Raw genomic sequence first — 27773 nt, forward strand, 5'->3', positions numbered from 1 at the left:
TAATAATATAAATATTAACATCTTTTCATTTATTTACTGTATGAAGCTTTTTTATTTAAAATTGGTTTGATAGAAATAATTTCATTTAAGCCTGGCTTTTGCCCAGCTTGTAACTTAATTTGCCACCATGTTTCTTTCTCTTCTATGTGGCTTCTATAATCACCACCCCTTGGTTCCTTTGTAACTTTTTCTAAAATCCCAAAATTAAATTCTGTAAATTCCTTATACATTCTGGAGTGTTTATATAGTGCATTATTCAAGTTTTTTGTGGTTTTCTGATATGTATGTTCGTAAATCCTGTCCTTAAGCCTACGTTCTGTTTTTCCCACATAAAAGGCCGGACAGGATTTGCAGATAGCCAAATACACTCTTCCTCTGGTTTGACAGTTTCCTTTGACAAAATGTATTGTGGATAACAATGTATTGTCTAAAATTATCTGATCATTATCTTTTGTGCTTTCAAAATTCTTCTTTAAATTTAGCCCTACTTTGTAAACAAAATTTGGTTTATCACCTCCGATACCCCATAATTTCTGATTATTTTTAAGAATAATCCAATTCTTCTTAATAATGTTTTCTACCTCCTTTGTTTTACTACCATATGGTATGACCATAGCCTTTTCAAATCTAGCATTTTCTAATTCTCTTATTTTTCTACTATTCTCAAAACATGTTTCATCACCCAATAATGGCTTATATTTATTGCCCCATTCTCCTAACACATATTCCTTATATTCTTGAATCACATTTTTTGGATACCCTCTTTCTTCAAACATTTTACTAACCTGATTTAACTCATCCTGTAATTCATTCTTTTCAGAGGTCATTCTTGCAACCCTGATCATCTGTCCCTTAATGATACTATTTTTCTGTTTAATAGGGTGGTTGCTTGAGTAGTCCAAGTAAGAATTACTGAAAGTGGGTTTCCTGTATAATTTGGAACTGAAACCTTTATTGTCTTTCTTTATATATGTGTCAAGGTAATTAATACCTATATTATTGTATGTATATGTAAATTTAAAAATACTTGTACACCCATTCAAGTACAACACTAAATCTCGAATTGTATCTTCTGGACCTTTAAAGAAAATAAATATATCGTCCAGGAATCTCACATATAATGTCATATGTTTATAAAATAGACTATTGAAGACATACTTTTGCTCCCATTGTAAGAGCACCAAGTTAGCAAAAATGGGGGCACAAGAGGCCCCCATAGCTACACCTTGGAACTGTTTATAGTATTCTCCTTCAAATAAAATATAATTATTCTCTAGTACTATCTCCATAAAATCTATTAATAATTCTTTTTATTGCTGTCTAGACGGGTGTTATGATTTAAACTATCTGAAAAATATTCCATTCCTTCTCTTTTTGGGATACTAGAAAACATATCAACCACATCAATGGTCAACAAAAATAAATCTTTATCCCAATATTCATTTTTAATTTTAGATAAAAAGTCCCAAGAGTCCTTTAATAAATGTTTATTATTTATAATCTGATCTTTTAACCAGGAATCTACTACTACTCCAAATGTCGATCAAATAAACAGAAAATGGCAGAAAATGATGGCTCAGATGAAAAAATGCAGGATGCTACACAAGAAATAGCGTATAAAACCTTTAATTACCGCTTTCATCGACTGACTTCCTCAGAATACTTAATACATATAAAACACTCCTTTATATACACCCTCCAATCAATTCTTAATTAGTTAATTATTAATTAAAACTGTCTTAGATGTTCCAAAACTCATATTTTAAAAAGTAGACAATGATAAATCATGTTGTTTGTCAATACATAATTTCCTATGTTTTAAAAAACATTTTATATTTATTGTTTCGTTTACCCCCTGGTCTAAACGAAACTATAAATATAAAATGTTTTTTAAAACATAGGAAATTATGTATTGACAAACAACATGATTTATCATTGTCTACTTTTTAAAATATGAGTTTTGGAACATTTAAGACAGTTTTAATTAATAATTAACTAATTAAGAATTGATTGGAGGGTGTATATAAAGGAGTGTTTTATATGTATTAAGTATTCTGAGGAAGTCAGTCGATGAAAGCGGTAATTAAAGGTTTTATACGCTATTTCTTGTGAAGCATCCTGCATTTTTTTCATCTGAGCCATCATTTTCTGCCATTTTCTGTTTATTTGATCGATTTTTGGCTGTTTTTCGTATTTAATTGTTTTATTTGGCCAGTATGGCAGAAGCGGCTGATGAATTGCTGATGAATATGACTATTCATCCAACTCCACAGTCAGAGACGGAAAAACTGAATAACTTGTTATTGGCGACCTTATTAGATATTCGAGGATCTTTAAAGACTTTGTTGGCCAGATCTACCGGGTCTGACAATGTAATCCAGGTTTCCAGTCCTATGGGATTCGAACAGGAACTTGATACTGTGCTTGAGGTTGGAAGTCCCGCCCAAAACAAAACAACACCACACGAACGAGAAGCAAAGAGACGTTTGCCATTTTCCGCTCGTGAAAAGAAAATCATGGGTTGTCAGCAGTTGTTAAATCAAGTAGAAAATCCATTTTCTTCTACAAAACAAAGTTTCGAATCTTCACTTCAAGGGCCATCAAGAGGAGAACAGGAAAGTTTAACCAAACTACTAAAAAGGTACAAGTCACTCCATTTAGAAAATTGCTACTTTAAGTACTGCATTGAACTCGGCATAGTGCCGAAAGGGCTAAGGTTCAAGTGCCCAAACGGTGTTAATTTGGGAAGTACAATGTTCAACACATTAGTTGATTTCTTTAATGAAGCTGGCTTAAACTTTCTTAAACTGTTAATTGATAACAACAGACAGAAGATGGGATTTTTGAAAAATGAAATTATTGACATGGAAAAGCAGTTAAGCGGGTGTACTAGTGAAGAGAACTATCGAACATTTTTTCAAACAGTTTCCAAGGAAGTACAACAGCATTCTTCTGATGTTACGAATAGAAAACAACAGAAGTTGAACCGGGACATTGCCGCTTACAAAAATAAAAAGGCTTATGAAAATTTTGCTGTCAATACGAGAACTGTTAACACAAGAACTTTCAACGGAAGTGAAAGTAAACATAAAAAACAAACAGCTTTCACTTCTGATAAACGTTTTAATGATGGGAAAGCTTTGGCTTCACATGTCAGTTACAAAACAGATGCAGTTTTTAATTTTGGTAGAGATGATAATACTGAATGTTTAATGCAAGATGTTTATCAAAACAATGCAGTGTCCGATAATGACGAGAATGACATTATTTTAGACAATGAACCTAGTGGTGCTAACAGTGAAGAAGGTGCTGGTAATAAAAGGAAGGAAAACAGTGGAATTACAAGAATGAATGTTATGAACAAAGAGGTAGTACAAAATAAAAAACCACCGACAAATAGTCACAGTAACACTAGTAAAAGCAGTGTCTTGACACGCAGTAAAACTTTTTTGGGGTCAAATTCGTCAGAGGACGAAATTTAAATGAAGTTAATGAATGTTTTGATATTATCAATTTATCTAAGCACATTTTTAGTGACACAGAAATGAAAGTGTTAAAATACGGCTTAAATTTTGTACCATGCAGTAGAGGTAATTATAGTAGAACGGTGGTAGATATAAAAAAATTCACCAGAAAAATGAATTTAACATATGTGATGCATGATTTAAAATCTACCAACAGTAGTTTAATTAAACCTTCAAGCTATACCCCTAAACTGCATAACACAATAAAAGTCTTTGAAGAAATGTGCATAGCTGACATAAACAAAGTGTTTAAAACTAGAAATCATTTCATTGATAATCTTACTAAATCTGAAAGGGCAGCATTAGGAAATCTTAGGACTTTGGCAGGACATTACAGATTTATGAAAAGTGATAAGGGTTCCAATATAGTTATTATGGAACAGGAAGTTTATGAAGCTAGCATTCTAAATATCTTGGGAAATTTAAATGAATATAGAAAAGTAACTGTTTTGGATATACAGAAATCATATCGCTTCATCAATTCCTATCTTTATGAAGCGTTAATATCGGGTGACATAAGTAATGAGATATATAATTTTTGTTTAGTAGAAAGTCCCAAAATAGGGGTCTTTTTTGGAATACCAAAAACGCATAAACAACTAACTGACCCCCCATTTCGCCCTATAGTCTCTGCCCCTCATTCCATTTCTGAAGGAATTTCCCTGGTTTTGGATGCTAGCTTGGGGCCATTAATTTCGAAATGTGATTCCTATGTTAAAGATTCCTGGCATTTTCTAGAAAAATTAAGAAATTTTCAAGAGAAAGGAATTTTTGATCCCAAGAAATATATAATTTTCACATTGGATGTGGTGTCACTATACACCTGTATACCTCATGATGAAGGTGTAGAAGCTGTACGAAGTTATTTAACAAATAACACTGTTTTTTCTAATAATACAATTTCAACAATATGTAATTTTATGGAATTAATACTAGAAAATAATTACTTTTTGTTTAAAAATCAATATTTTCAACAAATTAGAGGGGTAGCCATGGGCTCCCTGGCTGCACCAGCCTATGCTAACACAGTAATGGCATGGTGGGAAACTGAACATCTGTCTCAACTAAGTAGTACTTATAAAATATATTTCTGTATTGCCTTTCTATATTTTGAATACTGTAGTTTGTTTTCTTTATCTTGTGTTTTGCTTGCATTCTGTTTTAAACAGCATATTAAAACTTCAAAAGAGACCACAGCTCTCTCTGTTCTGAGTCAAGCAGAATTTTTCCCTCCCTCCCACCCATTTAAGTTGTCTTGTTAAATACCACTGTCTTTCTAGTTGCCCGCCTCTTATGTTAATCTGACCATATATCTCATTTCTCTCTACTTTCACTGGCTTATGTGAGTAATCACAAAACCATCACTTTTGAAATCCCACCCTTCAGTTATTTAAATTTATTGGCCATCCTACAGTATTTCATAGTACCAAAATACAAAAGTAACCACCCCTTTCAGTCCATCTTGCTGTTTTAAAAATAGTAACTCTCCACTAAACCTTAACTTTTTAAACAGGTAAAACTCAAGTTACCTACTTTCATATCTAACTTCTCTAGTGCACACTGCAGAGTGCATTCTTTTCAATCTTACCTTTAAGCATCCCTGTTACTAGCACTTTCTCTAATACCTAAAAAGATCATCTCTACTTGACTCCAAGTAGACTTTTCTCTATCTGTTAAACCTAGCACTTGCTCCTACAGTACTTATTACCTTGATACGGCACTCTTATAGATAGCACCCCAAAAAGGCAAAACCCCATTTCTCGGTCACCCACATCCTCCGGAATCTCTTTTAAAGTTTTTTTGTCTAGTCCTTCTAGCATGTCGAGGGATCAGTTGCTAGTGTCCTCTCCTGCTCAGCTGGTGAACCTGGGAATATTGAGGCAATGTTACAATTGCCTCATGTACACAGACAACCCTCTCCTCCTCCCACAAAACACAAATACATGCGAGAGATGCAACTATACGGCCAAACTGGAGGCTGAGCTCTCTCAACATAGGACTGGCAAGACCAGTCAGGAGGAGAAGGTTACCACACACACTATAGACCCAGTCTCACATAGTACCATCACAACCTCAAATCATACACATAAACACACAAAGACATACTCGGCGGCTCTGATCAAAAATCTACCAAAACAGCAGAGGCCACCAAAGCAGACACCCAAACAACCACCACCTCAGAACACAACACCTGCAACACATAGACCTCACAGTCAGAGTGTCAAACAGTCACAGCCCTTAAGGCCAAACACAATGCCAGACACACTAGTCATTGGTGACTCCATAGTCAGACACACTGACGTCCCGCTCACCAGACTGAGTAAGGAGAAGGTCACAGTAAGCTGCCTGTCGGGTGCTAGAATCCGCCACATAATGCAAGCACTCAGGTCTCTCAACAGCAGGTACAAATACGACTCAGTCATTGTCCACGCTGGTGTAAACGACCTGAGACGCACCTCCTTGGACTACATGAAAAGAGACATTGAGGAGCTCTCTGATTATGTAGCCCAGGCAGGTATGACCCTGACCTTGAGCAGTATCCTACCTTCACCAAGAATGATGCCACAATACAGAGATAAGATGATCAGCTTTAACAATTGGCTTAAACTCTGGTGTCATTCAAAGGGGATCCAATGTCTGTCTGCCTGGGATGACATGCTGGACAAGCCACGCTGTTTCGCAAGGGACGGCTTGCACCTGTCACCCTGGGATTCGGATATTGGCAAAGGCTCTTGCCACCCCATAGTGCCTTTTTAGGCAAGGCTCAAATTCTAAACCTACCACCCTAGAACACAAAAAGGAAAAAACTAAGGGTAATGCTGCTCAATGCCAGAAGTCTAAATCTCAAAATGCACGCACTCGAGGCCCTTCTCAGTATGGAGAACATCGATGTCTGTGCAGTGACAGAAACCTGGTTCAAGGCTCCTGAGAGCACCCCAGCACTATCAGGTTTTACCTCTTATCATGCGTTCCGCCCCAAAATCCGGACAATACCAAGAAAGGAGGGGGTATCCATATTCATCAAAGACACCCACACCTCAAGACTGGTGGCAACGCACGATGCATCGGAGACCATCCAGGTGCAATTAACCATAGGCAAGACTGCTCTGCAAATTGTAGCATGTTACAGGCCACCCTCACAAACTCAGGAACCTCACATGGCCTTCCTGAAAACACTAGAGGGATAAATGTATCACCAAACACCATCATACTAGGTGACTTCAATTACCCTAATATAGACTGGGAACACTACTCAAGCCCAAACACCCTAGCCCAAAAGTTCCTGGCATTCATAAACTCAAATGCCATGGAACAACTAGTCACCATCCCCACAAGAGGAGAAAACATACTTGATCTCATCATCACGAACATGGGAGCACAATGTTCAACACCGGAAGTATACCCCTCACTGGTGAGATCAGATCACAAACTAATCTCGCTGGAGGTCCTCATCCCACCCCACCTGAAATAAAAAGACCACAGTAAAGAACTTCTCAAAGCCGACTTCACACTTCTAAAGACTAGTGTGGTCTCCTTTAAGGCCCCGAGGCGGAAAACAGTACTCAAGCCACTGAATCACTTACAAATGCCTTCTACCAGCACCTGCAGGACTGCATGGATAAGGCAATCCCAAGCAAAACAAAGACTCTTTGTACCAAAGGCAAGCGTCCAGTCTGGTGGACCCCAGCCATAAACAAACTCTACAACAAAAGGAGGAAGCTACTACAAGATAGAGCAAAATCCTTAAAAGGTAAGACACCCTTGATCACTATAAGTAAAAACTAAGAGCTCTCATAAAATCATCCAAAGCAAATTTTGAGAGAAAAATAGCTAAAGACTCAAAAGACAATCATAAGGCCTTCTTTAGCTATGTTAGAAACCTGGGAGGAACCTCCCAGATATGCTCAGAACTAGTTCAAAATGATGTGAAGATTACTGATCCTACAGACATTGCCAACATACTGGCTGACAGGTTCAGTGCAAACTTCTCCCCTCCCCAAAAGGAGAGATATCTATACCAAGCGATTGCAGCCCCCAAACATCTCCAACGCCCAAGTGAGAACTGCTCTCTCCAAAGCAAAAACACAGCATCCATGGGACCTGATGGTGTCCCCGGCTGTGTGCTCCACGAACTCAATGAGGAATTAAACCCACAGCTAGGACAGCTGTTTAATCATAGTCTTACCGCTGGATACGTACTCCAGGAGTGGCGCACTGCAACTGTGGTCCCACTTCACAAAGGCGGTGCCTCCACCGACCCTGGAAATTACCGCCCATTAGCTTGACAAGCCTTATCTGCAAAGCCATGGAGAGGATCATAATGGACCTCATAAATAAAGACATAGGGAATTTGCAGACTTTGGATCCATCCCAGTTTGGCTTTGTCAAAGGCAGATCATGCCTTCTAAACTTGGTTGACTTTTTGAAACAGTCACCAAAGCCATTGATGAGGGAAAGGCAGTCCATACAGCCTACCTCGATCTGGCGAAGGCCTTCGATACAATACCCCACTCGGGTATCATTGAAAAACTCATCAGCTTAAATGTTAACCCATACATCACAAGATGGGTTGCAAACTGGCTGAGTGACAGAACCCACAGGGTCAGAGTTGCTGGCGCCATGTCAGACTCAAAGCCTGTCACAAGTGGTGTACCACAGGGCTCAGTCCTGGGCCCACTCTTGTTTGGCATCTACTTTTCCAAAGTACAAGCAAACACAGGAGGGTTATGGCTGACAAAGTTTGCAGATGACTGCAAACTGGGTGCCATAGTAGAAAACACATCTGACACAGATATCCTTCAGAAGGGTCTCACAGAAACGGATAACTGGTGCCAGAGCCATGGCCTAAAGTTAAATGCCAAAAAATGCATAGTCATACCCTTCGGGAAAAACAAGGTTACCCCTAGCTACCAAATAGGTGGCAATCCACTGAGCATAGAAGAAGTTATCAGGGACCTGGGGACCCAGGTTGATAGTAGTCTGTCATTCGACACCCATGTAGCTAAAGTAGTTAGGAAGACCTTCTACATTGCCCACCTTATCATGAAGGGATTCTCATCTAGATCAAGGGAGGTCATAGTCTCCCTATACTCATCACTCATCAGACCAATGATTGAGTACAATGCCCCATTCGGAATGTATCTGACCCGACACTTGCAGCAGCTGGAGAGGCCACAAAAGTTCCTCACCAAAAGGATAAAGGGTCTCAAACATCTGTCCTATGCTGCCCGACTGAAAGAACTCCAGCTCTATTCAGTCGCCACCGCTTGCTCAGAGGTGACCTTTGCCTAAGATACATGGCCATGTCAAACCCAGATTTGTTGAATCTGCTTCACCTCAAAAATCTAGATCCGTCAGAGCCACAAGGGCGGGAGACTTAAACCTCGACACGGCTATTAATAGGACGCGCTGGAGGGATAGATTCATCACCCAAAGACTCCCTATGCTGTGGAATAAAATCCCGGTATATGTGAGGCAGAGCACCTCGCTGGCCTTGTTCAAGAGAAATCTTGACCAATGGATGGGAGATCGCAGATATACCCCAGGGATTACCTCAGTGTCACTGCTCAACAGAGGCACAGCAAAATAATGGGTATAGTTCCCCATACTAAAGGGGTGGCGTAAGCCACAAAACTATGGGCTAGGCTTGTAAATGCCCTCGGGCAGATAGCCTAGTATGAACCTATGAACCTATGAATAGTATTTTATTCCAGATTTATAGATGATTTAATCTTTATAATAGAAGGAAACAGTAATACAGTGGATGAATTTTATTATGACGTTAATTTAACATCTAATTATTTGAAATTCACCAAAGGTAACACAGGTCCCAACATCAATTTTTTGGATGTATGTTTTTGGTGGGACATTAATGAAAACAGGTTTCATAGTAAGATTTTCCGAAAACAGACTTTTACAAACAGTTATTTACATTTTCAAAGTAATCATCCAAGGTACACAATTAGAAACATCCCTAGGGGTCAGTACATAAGAGCTTGCCGGATGACTAGTAGATTAAGTGATCTAATACAAGAATTTAACTTCATTATGTCCCTTTTTGTAAATAGGGGATATGATGAGAAGTTAGTAATAGACATTGGAAATGAGATTTTTAACAAACATCAAACACATTATACAGCAATTCTAAACAAATTATCTACAGATATAGTCAACAAGGTTGAATTAACATCTATAGACCCTGGATTAGTTTGCTCTTTGGCCATGAACACTGATGCTAATGGTATTAGGGCAGTTCTGGAAAAGAATTGGAGAATTATACAAGGAAATAGTGAGATTCTTAAGGTGGTAGGAAGTAAACCAAATTTTGTTTTTCGAAATGACTACAATATAAAAAAATTACTAGAACAAGATAATATTTCCACAAGAGAAAACAATATAGTTAAAAGAGGTATGTTTTGCTGTTATAATTGTAAGATTTGTAGGTACATTTCCACAGGTCCATACATTTCTGTAACTACGAGTGATAGAACTTTGGAAGTTCCAGGGTACATTTCTTGTAATACCACCGGTGTAGTGTATATTGCTCTGTGTACGGTCTGCCCGGCATTCTATGTGGGTATGACCACTAGGAGCTTGGCGACACGTATTAAAGAGCATTTATACTACATAAAGATAAAGGACTCAAAAAGTGTACTATTTAAACATTCAACTATCTGTACAAATTTTAAGAAATTTGTTTTTACTGTGGTGGAAGTCTGCCAAAAGGATTTAAGGGCAGGTGATTTTAAAAATGACCTTGAACAAAAAGAGACCTTATGGCAGATTAAATTGAAAGCAGACCATCCCCCTGGTCTAAACGAAACAATAAATATAAAATGTTTTTTAAAACATAGGAAATTATGTATTGACAAACAACATGATTTATCATTGTCTACTTTTTAAAATATGAGTTTTGGAACATTTAAGACAGTTTTAATTAATAATTAACTAATTAAGAATTGATTGGAGGGTGTATATAAAGGAGTGTTTTATATGTATTAAGTATTCTGAGGAAGTCAGTCGATGAAAGCGGTAATTAAAGGTTTTATACGCTATTTCTTGTGAAGCATCCTGCATTTTTTTCATCTGAGCCATCATTTTCTGCCATTTTCTGTTTATTTGATCGATTTTTGGCTGTTTTTTATTTAATTGTACTACTCCAAATGGGTAAGTTTTTGATCCCCTGCCATCAATAATTGGCCTAATCGACAGGGGGTCCCATTCCTTATGCACTTTTGGTATACCAAAAATTGTTGCTATTTTAGGGTGTAAAACTTTAAGAAATTTATATAGGCCCCCAGGAAATGACCCCCTTCATAGAACATGTGCTAAGTTTTTTTAATATTGTGACTATTGACCTTTTGTGGTCAATGTAATGTTGTTCATCATTCTGGCTATTTGACATTATGTGTGTATTCTATCTACTGTATGTACAACTTGCCTACATCCTTTCAAAGCAAGGCATTTTGCAAAACAGAATCAATTTCTTTAAAAAAACAACTGATTTGCCATTTTTAGCTCAATTCACTATTGTTTACTATTTTTATGTAAACAGTCTCCTTATGCAGTCATTACTGCAAGATAGATGTGTGGGGGGGCTACTTATAAGTAGATGACAAAGGCTAAAGTTACTTCTACTAATATGCAGAGCATTAAAAAAAGAGTGTAAGAGAGCTGTGAGACAGCACATAAATATGACAGTTTTATCCCCCACTTTTGACCAAAGCCACCCACCTACAGGGCTGCTGCACACTGGTTACATGGCAATCTTATGGACATGCAGGGAAGAGAAGAAGAGACATGCAAATGTACTGAGCTCAGTTTTGTTCCATTTTAACACATCACTGTAACTTACAGCTTATGATTCCAAGCAATATTCCAGCAATTAGGAGATCTGTGAATAAATAAAGTCACGATAAATTACGAGGTGCAGCACTGAATAGGACAAAAGCACTCTTCATCAAACTATGCAAACAAATCAGAGGACAAATAAAGTCCACCAAACCAAATTTGGGGTAAGTCTGCCCTCCCAGGCCAAGGACAACCACAAACCATTCTTTAGCTATGTCCACGACCTCAAAGGCAATACACAACTGTGTGCAGAACTCATTGTAAATTGAGTCACCTATACTGAGCCAGAAGATATAACAAACCTCCTGGCTGACAAATTCAGCTCCAACTTTACCTTTCTCTCCCCTTCAATCTTCCCTCAGGAAATACCATCAAATATGACTCCTCCTGCTATCACTAGGGAATAGGTCCTTAATGCGCTCTCTAAGGCAAAGAAAACCTCATCAATGGGCCCAGACAATATCCCAGAATGCCTTGTAAATAGCATGAAACATGACCTATCAGGGCCTCTAGGATTATTATTTAACTGCAGCCTCCAAACAAGCTTTGTGCCTCGTGAATGCAGAACTGCAACAGTCATTCCTCTGCACAAAGATGGGCCATCTACAGATCCTGGAAACTACAGACACATAAGTCTCACTAGCCTTAAATGCAAAGGCATGGAAAGAATTATCATGGAGATGATCAATAGAGATATAGTAAACCTCCAGACACTGGACTCAACCCAGTGTGGTTTCACCAAGGGCAGCTCATGCCTACTCAGCCTGGTGGACTTCTTTGAGAAGGTCACCAAATCAATGAATGAAGGTAAAATGGTTCACACTGCCTACCTTGACCTGGTCAAGGCATTTGACACAATACCCCATTCAGGCACGGTTGACAAACTCAAGAGGTTAGGTACAAATCCATATGTCACCAAGTGGATAGCCAACTAGCTCACAGGCAGGATCTAGGAAGTTAGAACTGGGGAGTCACCTCTACAAAGAGAACACTCACAAGTGAAGTTCCTCAGGATCGCTCCTTGGACCACTCATTTTTGGCATTTACTTCTCTGAAGTCAAGGCCAATGTCAATGCTTTCTGGCTGACTAAATTTGCAGATGATTGCAAATTAGGAGCTGTCATTGAATCACACACTGACAGAAATGTTCTCCAGGAAGGGCTGACACAGGCAAACAACTGGTGTTAGAGCCATTGACTAAAACTAAATGCCAAGAAATGCAAAACAGAATCCTTTGGGAAGTCATCCACTCCTGGTAACTATCATACTGGCAATGCACCTCTTAGAGCTGACCCAGTAATCAGGGACTTAGGGACACACATAGACCATCATGTGTGTACAGTGGTCAGAAAATCATTCTATGCTGCACAACTTATAAACAAAGGTATGGCGTCCAAGTCCAAGGAAGTCATTGTTTCACTGTATTTGGCACTCATCAGACCTATCATTGAGTACAATGCCCCCTTTGGTATGTACCTAACCAGGCATATCCATCAACTGGAACGTCCACAGAGGTTCCTCACTAAAAGAATACAGGGAGTAAGTAACATGTCCTAGGCAGACCACCCCAAGGTCCTATCCCTGTATTCTGTCTCATACAGGCTGTTGAGGAGAGATCTATGCCTGGCATACAGGGCACTGTCAGACCCCACTCTGATGGACCTCCTGCACATCCACAAAATAAATGCCTGTAATATCAACAGAATCTGCTGGAGAGACAGGCATGTATCCCAGAGACTACCCTGTCACTAGAACAGGCTCCCCATCCATGTGAAGCAGAGTTCCCCCAATCCAATTTAAGTGTAACTTGGACAATTGGATGGGGAACAGGAAATTCATCCCTGGTTTGGCACCTATGTCTCCAATGGACACAGCCAACCTGTAAAAGGTTCATCTGCCAGGCCCTAGCTTGTAAATGTTTCATTTCCCAAGCCCCTTCTTACACTTATCAAGGGTACCAGAACATGTCAGAGATTTGGGATGCATGGCTGGGCTTAAAAAGAGCCTTGTGGTCGTTAGCCTAGTAAACACCTATGAACCTATAAATTCCTTTCTAATGAGTCATGAAACTGTTCTGAGGCATTTCTGACATATATATATATATATATATATATATACCATCACTGTCTTTGACACATGCAGCACATTTTGCAATCTAGCATCTAACATATATATTACAAAACATTTTAAGGAGAGTTGGAGAGAATACTTCTTTATTCTTTTATAGCTTCTCACTATCTGTGTCTTGATTTAGTAATACAAACCTGATGGAAGGACATATTTAAGAGTTCTAAATATCCCTGTGCAACTGTGTCATTCCAACTGTGCCAGGCACACTTAAATTCTCCACAACTCCTTTACTCTGATTGTGAAGTAATACTTCCTGACATCAGTCCTATATAATCCCTATGCCCCCACCATCTGCCTATCATTCTTAAGCTCTGTTCCATCAGTCTATCCATTGACAGCTCAGAGCATCTATAATTCAGCTCTTGTTTTCCAGACATCCATCAGTATGTCTTGTTTTCCAGACATCCATCACTGGGTCTCATTTTCCAGACATCCATCAGTGGTTCTTGTTTTCCAGACATCCATCAGTGGGTCTTGTTTTCCAGATATCCATCGGTGGGTCTTGTTTTCCAGGCATCTATCAATGGTCTTGTTTTCCAGATATCCATCAGTGGGTCTCATTTTCCAGACATCCATCAGTGGGTCTCGTTTTCCAGACATCCATCAGTGGGTCTCGTTTTCCAGCCATCCATCAGTGTGCCTTGTTTTTCAGACATCCATCAATGGGTCTTGTTTTCCAGATATCCATCAGTGGGTCTTGTTTTCCAGACACCCATCAGTGGGTCTTGTTTTCCAGACATCCATCAATGTTTACAATCCGCTTGCTCTGAACCTTACTTTGTGATCCGCGCCTTCCACTCGTTTCTCATACTAGAAAAGTCCTACTGCACACCATTCCAATGCCTGGCTCCTCTTACGGCCTCCAGAACTGAATGCACAATTCAAGATGAGGCGTCATTTTCACCTTGCGTAGCAAGTGGAAGATATCTGCATTGCGGTTTTGCTCAAACCTGACAATGCACATCCCCGCATTCCCTTTGACCTTTACCAGTGCCCTCTCCCCAGGTATAGTATGACCAGTATGCAGCTGATTATAACAGCAAAATCAGTATTTTCTATTTCTTAATAAAAAAACAGTGCTCTTTGCTACATTTATATCAGTACATATAGAGAAAATGCTAAACTAACCTGTTATGCAGAAGAGCCCACTATTGTTTCTCGCCATATCAGCTGATCTGTGAAAAGGCCTTTTAAAGCAGTGGGTAAATTATTTTCTTTACTGATATCCCTAGCATAGCACAGGCAAAGCTTTCTCTGAACTATCACATGACACCAAACAATTGTCTGCAGAGACATGCTCAGCCCAGTACCACTCAGTTTAATCACCACTACACTAAGCAAGCACAACCTTTCATACATGAAAACAAAATGCAAAAATACAGGGCTATAATAAACTACATCAATGCCAGCTACAGGGGAATCTATATTTACTTGCAGGATAAAGATAAAGTTAAGACACATGAGAACTGTGCAAGGGTAGTAAATACCCAGTCCATACAGCCTTCGCATAGTCTCAGTGATATCAGTACGTCTGTTACATTTAACAACTAATTTTGGTGAAGAATTCCAAGCAGTAAATATGCACACCTCCTGGAAAGTTAGTGTTCAGGAAAAGTCTAAAAACAACAGCACAGAAGGTCAAGAACTTGGAAGCACTAGGGTGACTCTAGCAATCACAGTCTGAGAAAAAATGTCTGGTGAAGGTGTGAATCAGTGACCAAAAGTCTGGGCATAAACATCTGTAATGGCTACGGTCTTGAATCAAGCACTAAATGCAACCTAACCCTTGTTGGAGTGGCTCTGGATGGCAGCATGTTTAAGTAAACTATTAGTCGCTTATGATTAAACAAAATTAATTTAGTAAGCCATTTTGAAATGGTCTGCTTAGCCACTGTGACCCTCTGTGTCCCTCCAGCAAAACTGATGACATCTGCTCTGCTTTCATGAATTCATACATCCCCTTCAGGACTCCGACTCTCATGGATTCTGTCTTTCCAAAGAAAGCATAACCATAGGCTCATTTAAGGACAATTTTGATAGCACTTTTTGGAGAATCTTTCTACATTTTTATTTTTATTTTACATTTGTTGACCAGGAAAGTCAGACTGGACACAGGTCCATTTTCAGTGGAGCCCCGGAGAAAAAAGCTCCAGTTAGACAGTATAAATTTATACAGAAATATAGTTACATCAAAATTTCACAAAGTACATAAAAATGTATCAAATACAAGAGAACTATCACATAGCATTCAGTGAACATCGTGACACTGGATTAACATGATAAATGTCAGACAAGTACATATATAGTGATAATATAATAGTAACATACATGCATATTAATGACAGATTAGACAGTTTAGAACTTACTACATATAAAATATGTTCATAGTTGTTAAGAATTCCTTTGTGTCATGCATAGAGATACAAACAAAATTCCACTTGAATGTGACATTATGTCAGTAGTAAGCATATGGTTATTATAGGAAATAGACTGTTGAGTGGTAGTTTAACCTGGGTGGTTACAAGAGCATAGCCAAGTATTCATATAGTGTTCCTTGAATAGTGTTTTTAAATGTGCTAGATGGGTTGGAAGTTAGTTGACTAGGTAGAGTATTACATGCTTTTGAGATGGAGTAACTGAGGAGAGATTTACCATCCTCATTGTTGTTTGGTGACTTTTAGGTGGTTCTGGGAAGTAGATCTTGAGGTACTAGTAGAAGTATAAGGTGTGATTAAGTTTTGAAGTGCCTGAGTTTTGGTTGGGTGGTAATATAATTTGTGTGCCATTGTCAATTCAATGAATTTTAGCAGTTGAGGTAGCTCTAACCAGTTTAGTTGTTTGAGAGCTACATAATGGTGGGTTCTATATGAGGTCCCAGTAGCGGACCTGGCTGTGATAAAAACTTTCTAATTTGTTTAGGTCAGTTTTGTGGAGGTTTGTTAGTACTGGGGATGCATAGAGGAGAGTTGACAATAGATGAGTTCTGGCTATTGTGGCTTTGGTGTGGCTAGTGAGAAACAGCTTGTTCCTATAGTGGAGTCCTATTTTTTTTAGGAACTTTCTTTAAAGTTTGGGTGATATGGATGTCAAATCCGAGGTTATTGTCTATTTCAATACCCAGATGTTTAGTGTGGGAGGTAGGAATGATTGTGGTATTGTTCCTGGACATGATGGTAAAGTTGTCACGAGGGGGGGGGGTCTACATGGTCCAAAAACAATAAGTTTTTTTTTTGGGGGGGGGGTTCAACTAAGGTGTGAGTTAACGAACTAGGTTTCAGCTAGTTTGAAGCAATTTTGTGTTGGGGATCAAAGTTTTTCTATTGTTTGGGCTGCACAAATGACGGTGGTGTCATCGACACATTGAACTATTGAGGCATTGGGTATAGTGACAGAGAGCTGATTGGTAAATAAGAGTGAACCAAGTATTGAGCCTTGAGGGATGCCTAAGGATACTGGCAAGACAGCAGATAGTTGGTTTTGCCATTTTACTTTTGTTGGCGTTTGGCTAGATAGCTTTTAAACCATGATATAGTGTGGGTGCTGATGTTTGGAGTGGATAGTGTATTAAGAAGTTTACTATGACTGAGCATATCACAAGCTTTAGACAGATCGAGAAAGATGGCGGAGACTAGTTAGCCATAGTTTCTGTGGTGGTTGACTGTGTTGGTGAAGGACGTAAGAGCTGTGGTGGTGCTGTGGAAGGGTCTAAAGCCATGTTGGCATTTAGCTAGCAGGCTGATCTTTAGAAGATGGTTCATTAGTTGAGTGTGTACCACTCTTTCAAGTATTTTTGACAGGGGTGATAATTTGTCAATTGGTCGGTAGTTATTTAATTTCCATGGAGTCACCACCTTTGTGTAATGGTATTATGTGGGAGATTTTCCAAATAGTGGGTACATTATACTCTTGTTATTGATCTGTTGATTAGGATAGTAACAGGGTAGGCTATAGCTTATTTTTTGTTGTTTGTCTTTTAGCTTTTCTCAGTTAGGGGTCGCCACAGCGGAACTCCGGTCTGCTAATGATTGGCAGTTGTTTTTTATGGTGTCGAGTTGCCAGCCCAATGCTCAACCTTCAACGAAGGCACACCCATTCAACGCATGGTTTCGAATGCCCACTTGAAAGTGGGGAGAACATACAATCTCCACACAGAAGGCACTCCCAACCCAAGCCGAGAATCGAATGGGAGAACCTCTTGCTGTGAGGCAACAATGCTACCGTTGCACTACCGCGGAAGTCGGTAGGCTATAGCTTCTGTGGCTATTTTAAGGTAATCCGCTGGCAAATTGTCTGTTGCCATGGTGGCTGGTTTAAGTTTGCAAAGGAGATTTGAAATGGTTTTGATTGGAAATGGATGAAGGCTTAAGTGGGAGGTATTATCTTGTGTGATTGTTTTATCTTGTGAGTTTGGTAATTCAGGGCTGTTGCTGAAAGTTTGGGTTTCAGCAAGGGTCTTAACAGTTTCAGTGAAGTATTTATTGAACTGAGTGGGGATGCTGTCATGATTATTTACTGTTGCTGGTGTGAGGGCTGAGGTTTTACCTGGGTGAAGTATAGAGTTTATGGCGTCCCAGAATTTTTGAGGGCTGTGACTATATTTTTCTTGGAGGTTTTGGTAATAGTTGATTTTATCTAGTTTAATAAGTTTTTGGCTTTATCATGTAGTTTAGAGTAGTTTTGTCTTGTAGAGCAAGTTCTGTTTTTATGAAACTGTATTAGGGCTTTGTATCTGTCTTTGAGGATGGTTTTTGTAGATCTAGTTAGCCAGGGAGCATACTTAGTTTTTATTCTGTTCTGGTGGGTGCATGTTGATTTAGTATTTCTAAGAAAGTTGTGTTAAAGTAAGTTACTGCATCATCTAGAGGTAGTTAAGTTAGTGGCTTCCAATTACAGTATTTTAGAGCATTGATAAAGCTTTCTGGTTTACAGGTTTTTTTTTGTTTCTGACTGTTCTAAAGGTTCACTTGGTGAGTTCCTCTTTTGAGATGGAAAGTAGGTTGATGGTCACTGAGGCTGTCTGGCAGACAGCCTACTTGTGAAGTTAGGGAGGAGTCGGTTATAAGAATCCAGTTGAGAATAGATTGACATTTGGTAGATATATCTGCCCTGGTAGGTGAGGAGATAAGCTGTATAAACCCATGTAGGTGGATGAGTTATGACCGGAGCAGTTGTGCCAGTCTATATTAAAATCTCCTAACAAGACTGTTTCCTGTGGTAGGGAGTTTGTAATCCATTCTAGTAGGTTTTCCATGTTGGTAATGTTATTACCTAGAGGGAAGAAGCAGCCCATGTTATTTATATATAAAGGATTCAACATTTGTTGAAAACAAACCAGTATTAGCCACAAAAAAAGGTTCTGCTTGAAGATGATAAAGAAAAGAGGCAAGAACCACCCGGAGCAACTTATTCTAAGAGGAAAAATGTAAAAAGTACTAAACTAGCCACTTTGACCAGAGAGTGGGCAAGCCAGTCAACCAGGAAATTCAACTTACAAGGAAGAGAAGAGTTCTGCAAAAGAAAGTAAACATGCAGAAGCCATCTAAGAACTACAGTATTTTACCAGTCAGTGCTGGGTCAATGTCATAGTTATGCTCCATGAACATGACGTAATGGAGACCCATGTCAATGTGGTATTTAAGACTGGTGAAGACAACCACCAAGCAAAGTGAATGAGGTGACAAACAATACCTCTCTATCCAAATAAAAATCCTCTTTCACATATTAGTGGAATGCTTTCTGGTGTGTTCAGTCTGTTCCAACACTCCAGTCAGATGATCTAGCAAGACAGAGTGAAGGATCTAAACAAGGAGTTGGACTCTGAGGTAGGGCCAGCTTTATATTCAAAGGGGGGGGGGGGATTTCCTAGTTTGTTCTAGGAATTGTGGATAGTTTGCTGAAACCACACACTTCTCATCTACCATGAGACAATAAGGAGTGGCTGGTGGTCTTTTAGTCGTTGAATTTTTAGCTGGCTGTAGAATCAGATAACTTTTGAAAAACTGACATAAATCTTTCCAAACCAGGGAGACCAGGTATACCCCATTGACCAGGAACACCCCATTGACCAGGTTCACCCCATTGTCAACTCCCTCTTGCCATGCTGATCCAAGTAGAACATGAGAAACCACATTCTCTTAGCTGGTGCTCATGTTGATGTCTGCGGTGTCCTACTCCTGAAAAATTCTTGACCAGACAGGATCTAGAACCATTACATTATCTAAGTCAGTGATGGTATTAGGAAGTCCTTCAAATAGCCATTAGGAGTCAGTCATCTAATCAGGAAACAAATAAATGTCACTCTTTTGCAGAAGATATGGGGTATACACCTTTAAATGGTAATGAGCTACTAATGCTCATTAGCATGTCATGTGGTACACTCAAGTTCCAGAAGATATCCATCATGGCCAGTGACATGACTCAGGTACATTTGAGGTGTCACAATTTAGAAGATAAGTGGAGGTGGTCCCTATGTTCCAGGATGACAAAGTCTTTTGCCCTCCTCAGGACAAATAAAAGGCTCAAACAGGACAATTTATGTTTTTTCACAGGAGGAACAGGCTCTGCTTTTGCCTTGTAGGCCAGAGTTTGGGTATGTTTCATCACCTTTGTACAGACAGCTTGATCTCCAAGGACTCCTTTTCAGTTACATTTAACGGGCTCTCCATAACCAGAACAAGAATTTTGTGGTCTGTGATGGTGATGATTCTCCAATATAGGCAAACTTGGAGACCCAGCTTTCTTCCTACAGGAGGTCCTAACTGTGAGTTAGTGACTGTGGCTAATGGGCAAGTACAGTCACTGTCCTTAGATATATGACTGGCAGAAATGAGGAAGACAACTTGGTGCCCTTCTCAGCCTCACAGGAATGACTCATCTTCTTGCAGAACCAAAAGGGCCTACAAGAACAGGAAGATATGAAAGAGGCATTATAAAGCTTTCCACAGTGGTAAGATTCTGTTTCCTCCTTAAAGTCATTACCCAGAAACAGGGAAACCTGAACAAAGAAGAAATCCCCCAAGAATCTACAATGCCTTGCACATGATCACCCTTACAAGAAGAATACTCATGCTATACCATTAAATGCAGGCAAATGCCTAAGCTTCCTGCCATACTCATTGTGTCGGCATACAGAACACTACAGCATGCTAAGTTACAGCCCATTATAAGAGCTGTATCTCTTAGATAAGGGGTCCGTACCTTTAGAGAACAACGAGTCAGAAATAGTCATTACCCTGCATATGGTACACGGATGACAGATAACTCAGTTACAGTATATCGCCTGATAGGGTTTAGACCACAATTACTGTCACCGTCATACACGTTAAATCTCTTGATGTGACAGCATGTCTGAGAGGAGAAAATATCAACCAGAAATGAATAAACATACATAGGTGAAATATATGTGATGGGAACAGCTTCTGTGTATGCAATTACTGACGTGAATAATTCACAGTGCAAATCTGGCTAAGCTGAAACATCCTAGAATATCTGTGCAGTAAGACGTAAATCTAGCTAAAAACTGGAAGCTTTGGGTACAGAAATGTGATTTTATTACTGTAAGTGGATTAAAATGAAAAAAAAATCCTTCCTGCATGTTTCTGTGGAAGAACCATAAAGGTATTTAACCCTTCTGACTTGTTTAATGAAGAGATAGGCAAACAGCATAGCAGTACTTAGAGAAAACTTCAGTAACTATTTCCTGTCAAAACAGAATTTGCAGGTTTTAGACATTTGCTTTTTACAAGGGTACAAGTTCCCCCAGAGACTACAGATGCCTGTCACTGAACTGAGGACTGGATTTTGTAAGATGTATGATCCTGTAAGAGACACAATGATCAGTGAGAGAAAAGGTTGAAACACGTGACATTTTTAAGAGACTCAGACCTGACCCTATCAACAGTGCAGGTGAAATTACTAGCATACAATTACATTATCAGAGAACAGTGTGTAGTGTAAAGTATGAGTCAAATAAGCAGGCAAAATGGGAAATAAAGTCAGGAGGTTTTATAAAAATAAGCAAGCAAAATGGGAAATAAAGTCAGGAGGTTTTATAAAAATTAAAGGATACGACAGGAGGTATCCAGGGTAGAGTCACTCATAAAACTGATATTTAATCTTACAGCACATTTGGTTAAAAGCACGAAAGGGGGCCCTGATGTAAAATCTGTGCAAGAAAAGGGCACTTTGTGAAGCTGTCTAAAAAAAGGCAAGAGTGTCTAAAAGAATATGCATGCTATTGAATGAAATGTGAAAGGAACTATTTGTTGACACTACAGAAGATGGTGAAGTTTAAACATGCATTACACAACAAAAGAGAAAGGAGTAAGGCACACCACTGGTAAGAAACACTGACAATGAATGGACAACATGTGCAATTTGTATTAGGCACAAGTGCACAGTGCAGTATCTTGCCAGAAAATGTTACGTTTTTGGATCCACAAAATACTGGAGAGTGAACATTGTTAGCCTTTTCTGCCCACTGGTTTGCACAATTAAGTAAGAAACTGATGACACTGGAGTATGAGCCTAAAAAAGTTCAGTCTTCTTATTCAGATACGATTTAAGATGTGAATTATCCTAACAGTCTGGGTCATGTGGCTTGTAAGATGGTAGGGATGGTAAAAAGAATAAACACTGTAAAATTAAGCACTACCTCTTTGAAATTGTTCACAAAGTCAGGCATTTCAAATACTGATATAAGCTACAGTAATGACATCCTGCACAGCTGCGCTAATTTGCTCACAGGCTTTGGAAGCTTGCCAGAAGAAAGTCGTAGACTAAAGCTGAGCACTGCCAGACAGCCATGCTCCTAGAAAATCTACCTTTAGTACTTAGAAGTAGAACAAAGAGTGAAGAGAATGGAAAGTTTAAGTGTCATTAATAACTAATTATAGTCAACATAATAGCTGAACAATAAGAAATATATGACTTGTCCGTGTAGTGATCCAGAAAATCTCGATATGTTTATGGTTTAAACAATGGTCTCACAATGAGAAATGTTAGGTCTTTCTAAATACTACATACAAACTACAGTTTCTGAAAAAATAAGAATAGGCAAAACAGGTTCTAAAATGTATACATTTAATACCCTTAAGGAAGACACATACTCCTCATTGGTATACCGGCAGCACCAGAGGTGTTTCAAAAAGTTGTAAACATAAACAATATGTTAGTGTGAGATCAGACATATGAAGAACATAACCAGAGACTACTGTAATGTTTGAGCAGATTAAAAGCAGCATAATTTCAAATTAAACAATATAAAATCAAAGTGGCAAACATTAAAAACATAGGTCACATTGTAACATTAATGTCTAAAGCCGGATCTAAAAAAAAAAAAAAAAAAAAATATATATATATATATATATATATATATATATATAAGCTACACTGGAAATGCCAAAGCCACTAGATAAGCAAGCATTACAACATTTTCTAGGAATGATTCAATGTGTTGCAAAAATTTATGCCTACTATGTGTGACATAACTATGTTTCTAAGAAAGCTATCAGAATAAGATATAGCATTTGAATGAAGCTATGAACAAGAAGTGTTTTGAAATGCTTACTGTGAACAAGCTAGTTAGTAGCTGCCATTTAGAATGGTATAGGAGCTGTTATTCTACAAGGAACTGGACAAGTTTCATACAGGTCAAGAACACGACTCATGCAAAGAAGAAATTCATTAAGAAAAGGCACTGTTAACAATAATGTGAATGTGGGAAATTCCATGAATATTATTATGGTTAAAAATGCAAATGGAAACTGGCCACAAACCTTTCCAAAACATTTTTAGAAAGTCCTTGTATGAGGTGCTTCTCAGATTGCAGAGGATATTACTTAATCTACAGAGGTATGATATGAAAATGATATACTTAGCAAACAAGTTATTACACACAGCCTATATGTTAAGGATGGCATATTAACTAGAAAAGTAGGAAGAACTTCTAGAAACTCATATTCATATTCAAAAGAACAGTGGTTATAATAAAGTCCTGATGAAGTTTAGACCAGAACTTTGCATGGTGCTTATTTTACTGAACCTTTTGGTATGACGGTCATAATGACCTTTTTCAGATAATCGCTGCTAGCAAACTCAGTACACTGTGCCAGCTTTTCTTTTCTTAGTTCACTAGGGAGGAAAAGAACCTGGAAAGGTGACGCAAGCTGTCACGGAACCCAGGTTTCAATGTGAGCAACGGAGGAAACCTGCTTGCCAGCCTTGTTTAAAGTCTTAGAAGTCTTACTAGGTGATACATTGAAAATGTGTTACAGCATCTGGGACCACTGTGGGACAAAACAGATCAGAGAACTGTACTTTGGGATGTCACTGCAGTCTGTCTAGGCCTGCAACAGACCTCAGCTATATTGAAAGGAGAGAAAGTAAATGCTAGATGTTTTCAGGCTACATTAATGGCAGCCTTCAAGATGGGCTCTACAAGCAAGATAACTCATGGTCCTTACTGCTCACTCTTACCCAAATACTGGTTAAGTTTTTTGTGGGGGAGGAACAAATATGAAGGTAGAGAAATTTCAGGCCAGTCCTTAATAAACATTATGAACCAAAAGCCTCCTCAAAGAATGATCTTCTGGAAGGAATTACAGAGAGCACTTATTTCACTATCCTTCTCTTTGTGAGAAAAAAGAGTCACTGGTTCCTCAGAGTCCCCTTCCAGGACTCTAACAGTAACAGAACCTCCTATAATCTCAACTGTGAGGAACTGAGTAAACGTACCTGGCAAGTAAGGTTGACACTGTAGGGGGATCGTAGGTTCATATTAAGCTAATGACCACCAGGGCCTTTACAAGCCTAGTCATGCAATCCAGCCCAGTTTAATCCCTATGTATCATGGGCATTTATTAGGAGGGGAGGTGATGCAGGAGAATATTAGTTTGGGCATTACTGCCTACCTCTGTCCATTAGGACATGGGGGCCACACCTGGGGTGAATTTCCGATTTCACAGCCACTGGTTGTGGTTAAGCTTAATTAGGGTTAGGTATGCACTCTGATTCACATGGATGGGGAGCATGTTCTACAGAAATGAGATACTTTGAGACATATCTATCTTGATAACATGTCTTATTTTGGTCGCAAACAAAATTAAGATCCTTGAATCTAGTGGTTCTGATGTTGTTCATGTTGCAGATCTGCAAAAGGTATATCAGAGCTGGATCTAAGGATGCCTTGTATGCCAGGCAAAGATTGCCTCTCAGCAATCTGTAGGAGGCAGAGTATGGAGATAGGGTTTTAAGGTGATCCATATAGGACAATGTGTTTATACCCTGGATTCTCCTGGTAAGGAACCTTTGCAGGCATTCCAACTGTTGCATATGTCTGGTCAGGTGCATGACAAAGGAGGCATTACACTCAATGATGGTTCTGATAAAGACCGAATAAAGTAGCACTATGACTTCCTTGGACCTGGCCATCTACTTACTTATAAGCTGGGCAACATAGAATGGATTTTCTTACTATGCTGGCACATGGGCAAAGGTCAGACTACTTTCTACATATATTCCCAGGTCCCTAACAGATCAGCTCTTAGGGGTGTCTTATCAAAGCAGTAATTAGTCTGGGTGGCAGTGTTCCCAAAAGGCACTATGATGCATTTCTTGGCATTGAGTTTTAATCTGTGATTTTGGTACAGTCATATGTGTTACAATCTCTTGTGAGATTTTTGTGTTATGGGGGAATCTATGATAGCTGCTAATTTGCAGTCAAGGAACTTGGTCAGCAAAAGGCCCTTGACATTTGTGAGGACACAGATGTGAGCTGGCTGCACAGAAAGAACATCAGTGTCAAGCTGTTTTTCCTAAAGTTGTACTCCTGCACCTTTGAGGACAATCTCTACTACTTGTAAAATGTTCTGGGCCAAACATGTATGTTTAAAAGGCACTGGAAGACATTGAGAGTGTCCTCTAGTCTATACAGTGAGTTAGCCATGACCCAAGAAAAGACCTATGGAGAAGACTCTTTGGCCTTGAGTGCAATCAGGAAACTGAACCAATGCTGGAGGTACACAAAAGAATGTGTTATGAGCAGCCCAGCTATGGGTATGCTTCAGATGTTCTAACATGGATAAGACATTGCTGAAAATCTGTGGTGCACCCCATAGTGATTACTAGGATACTATTTAATACTCTTGTTATGACTAACTGATGAATACCACAGGCTTGACCTCTTGCTAGTTGACTGGAAGCGTCCGACACAAGATGAACATGATGTTACATGCAGGCAGACTTAGCACTAGGAAGATGCAACTGTATCTGGCCTCCAGATCCCTTCCTTTCTCACATATTCAGGCACTAGCCAAGGATGGTGTGAAGGTCTCTTCTGGTAGTCTTTGCACTTAGCACCTTCCACGTGCTCTATTGCAACAGAACTGAGGAAGGCCTTGAGTTTTCCTTCACTTCCTCTGCGTGGCTTGGATGAAACATTGGCACTTATCACATGTTTCACAGTGTGCTACACTCCCAGACCGTGCAGATATTTCTAGTATAGACCCTGGTTCATGAGCTGATGACTGCAGAACACTTTGAAATGTCACTGTTTTTGTCATCTGTCATGTTGTAGGCCTTAATGTCCTGCTTTCTGAGGCTGTAGCAGGTAAAGATAACATCTCATTCAAGAACAGTCAGAAGAGACAAAGCATGCACTTCAAACGAGGTTCAGGTACTTTACTTCTAGAAACTATTTGGAGAGAATGGCATATTACCTAAACCACTACAGCTGTTCTTGAACAAGAATGTAAAATTTATGCAAAGCAATTAACTGCATACTTTAATCCTGATAATACTTAGCCCTGTAGTTCATTAATGACACTTGGCTAATGCATTTACATAACAATGTATATGTAAATATTTACATAAATTGAATAACCAAAATGCCAACTTACATAACATCGACACTACACACATAACTTCGACACTTCTCACGTCAGCACTCTACTACCCATGTGCTGAACAACAACCTTGTGACATGTAAAACAAAAAAAAAAACTTGGACTCCCTGCTATTACATATACAAAGTCTGCAATCACACAGTTCTCAGGGGAAGGCCATATTCTCTTACTTGAAGGGTCACCTGATCCCTCACACCTGTCCACACCTGTTGACCATCTGTTCAGTCAAACAAATTCAGTCAGCTAAACAGATACCAACAAAAATACTGTCTGACAATAGCAACAAATGCCATATAGAGATATACACAGAGACACCCACACACCTATGATTTTATTATGATTCATCAATAATGACACAATAATTGACACAAAATACATACACCTACTTGATCAACAGCCACATTGCACCATACCAAGAAGCACTGAACTACAATAATCACCAATGTAAATTTCACGTTACAACTGCAATCCATACACAAAGAAGATAAAATCAAAATACATTTTTTCCACACAAAACTGCAACATTACTACACACATTACATTAAAAGTAAACACTTCTACAATTATGTTTTACACAGGGTCCCCTATTCTAGGGGATCTTCCTCCCACCCCCTCACTAATATTTATGCTACAGATGACAATCTGTAAGTTGAGTGTAGCATAAAATAATGAAATCAACTATTAACAATTCAATTCATGTAGAAAAATCTAATTTGCACATAACGAGTTCTCAGCCGAGTGGTAACAGTGTATACAGAGACACACACACACACACACACACACACACACACACACACAAGCGGCCTTAGGTCAACTAGTGCCTTAGGCAAAAGGGCTCCATGGCGCCGCCCCCCACCACACCACCCAGTGTCCCCATCCTAGTCTACCTACACCAAAATAAATACTGGAAAAGCACCCCTACTGAGCGGTGCCCTAGTTGGCTGCCTAGTGGGCTTATGCTTAAGGCCAGCTATGCGCACACACACACACACACACACACACACACACACACACACACACACACACACACACACACACACACACACACACACACACACACACACACACACACATCTATGGATGCACAATAACTGGTCAATTGTCATTTAGTTGAAAGTGTTTTGATGTGGTCAAGTTGTCGAATATAAAGACTGACGAATGTGCATTTGATCAAGTGAAGTTGTTTTATGGGGACAAAATATAAAATTTGGCTGAATATGTGTGTGTGTGTGTGTGGGGGGGGGCATCCATGTGTGTGTGTGTGGCTGTATGTGTGTATGGTTTTAAATGTAAAAACATTCAGATATAACAAAAGTTTCTGCACTGGGGGTAGGAGTGTGTGTGCAAAGGTTTGTGGGGATAGAAT

General features: G+C 39.2%; 1 protein-coding gene across 5 annotated transcripts in view; it reads right to left on the reverse strand.

Moving 5' to 3' along the window:
• The window catches only part of ARHGAP27 (Rho GTPase activating protein 27), a 1395760-nt gene that overhangs the window by 136888 nt on the left and 1231099 nt on the right, over positions 1-27773 (reverse strand). The window lies entirely within an intron of this gene.

Source organism: Protopterus annectens, chromosome 13.part0 (genome assembly GCF_019279795.1).
Source record: "Protopterus annectens isolate FY-2018-M chromosome 13.part0, PAN1.0, whole genome shotgun sequence".
Lineage (NCBI taxonomy): Eukaryota > Metazoa > Chordata > Ceratodontiformes > Protopteridae > Protopterus > Protopterus annectens.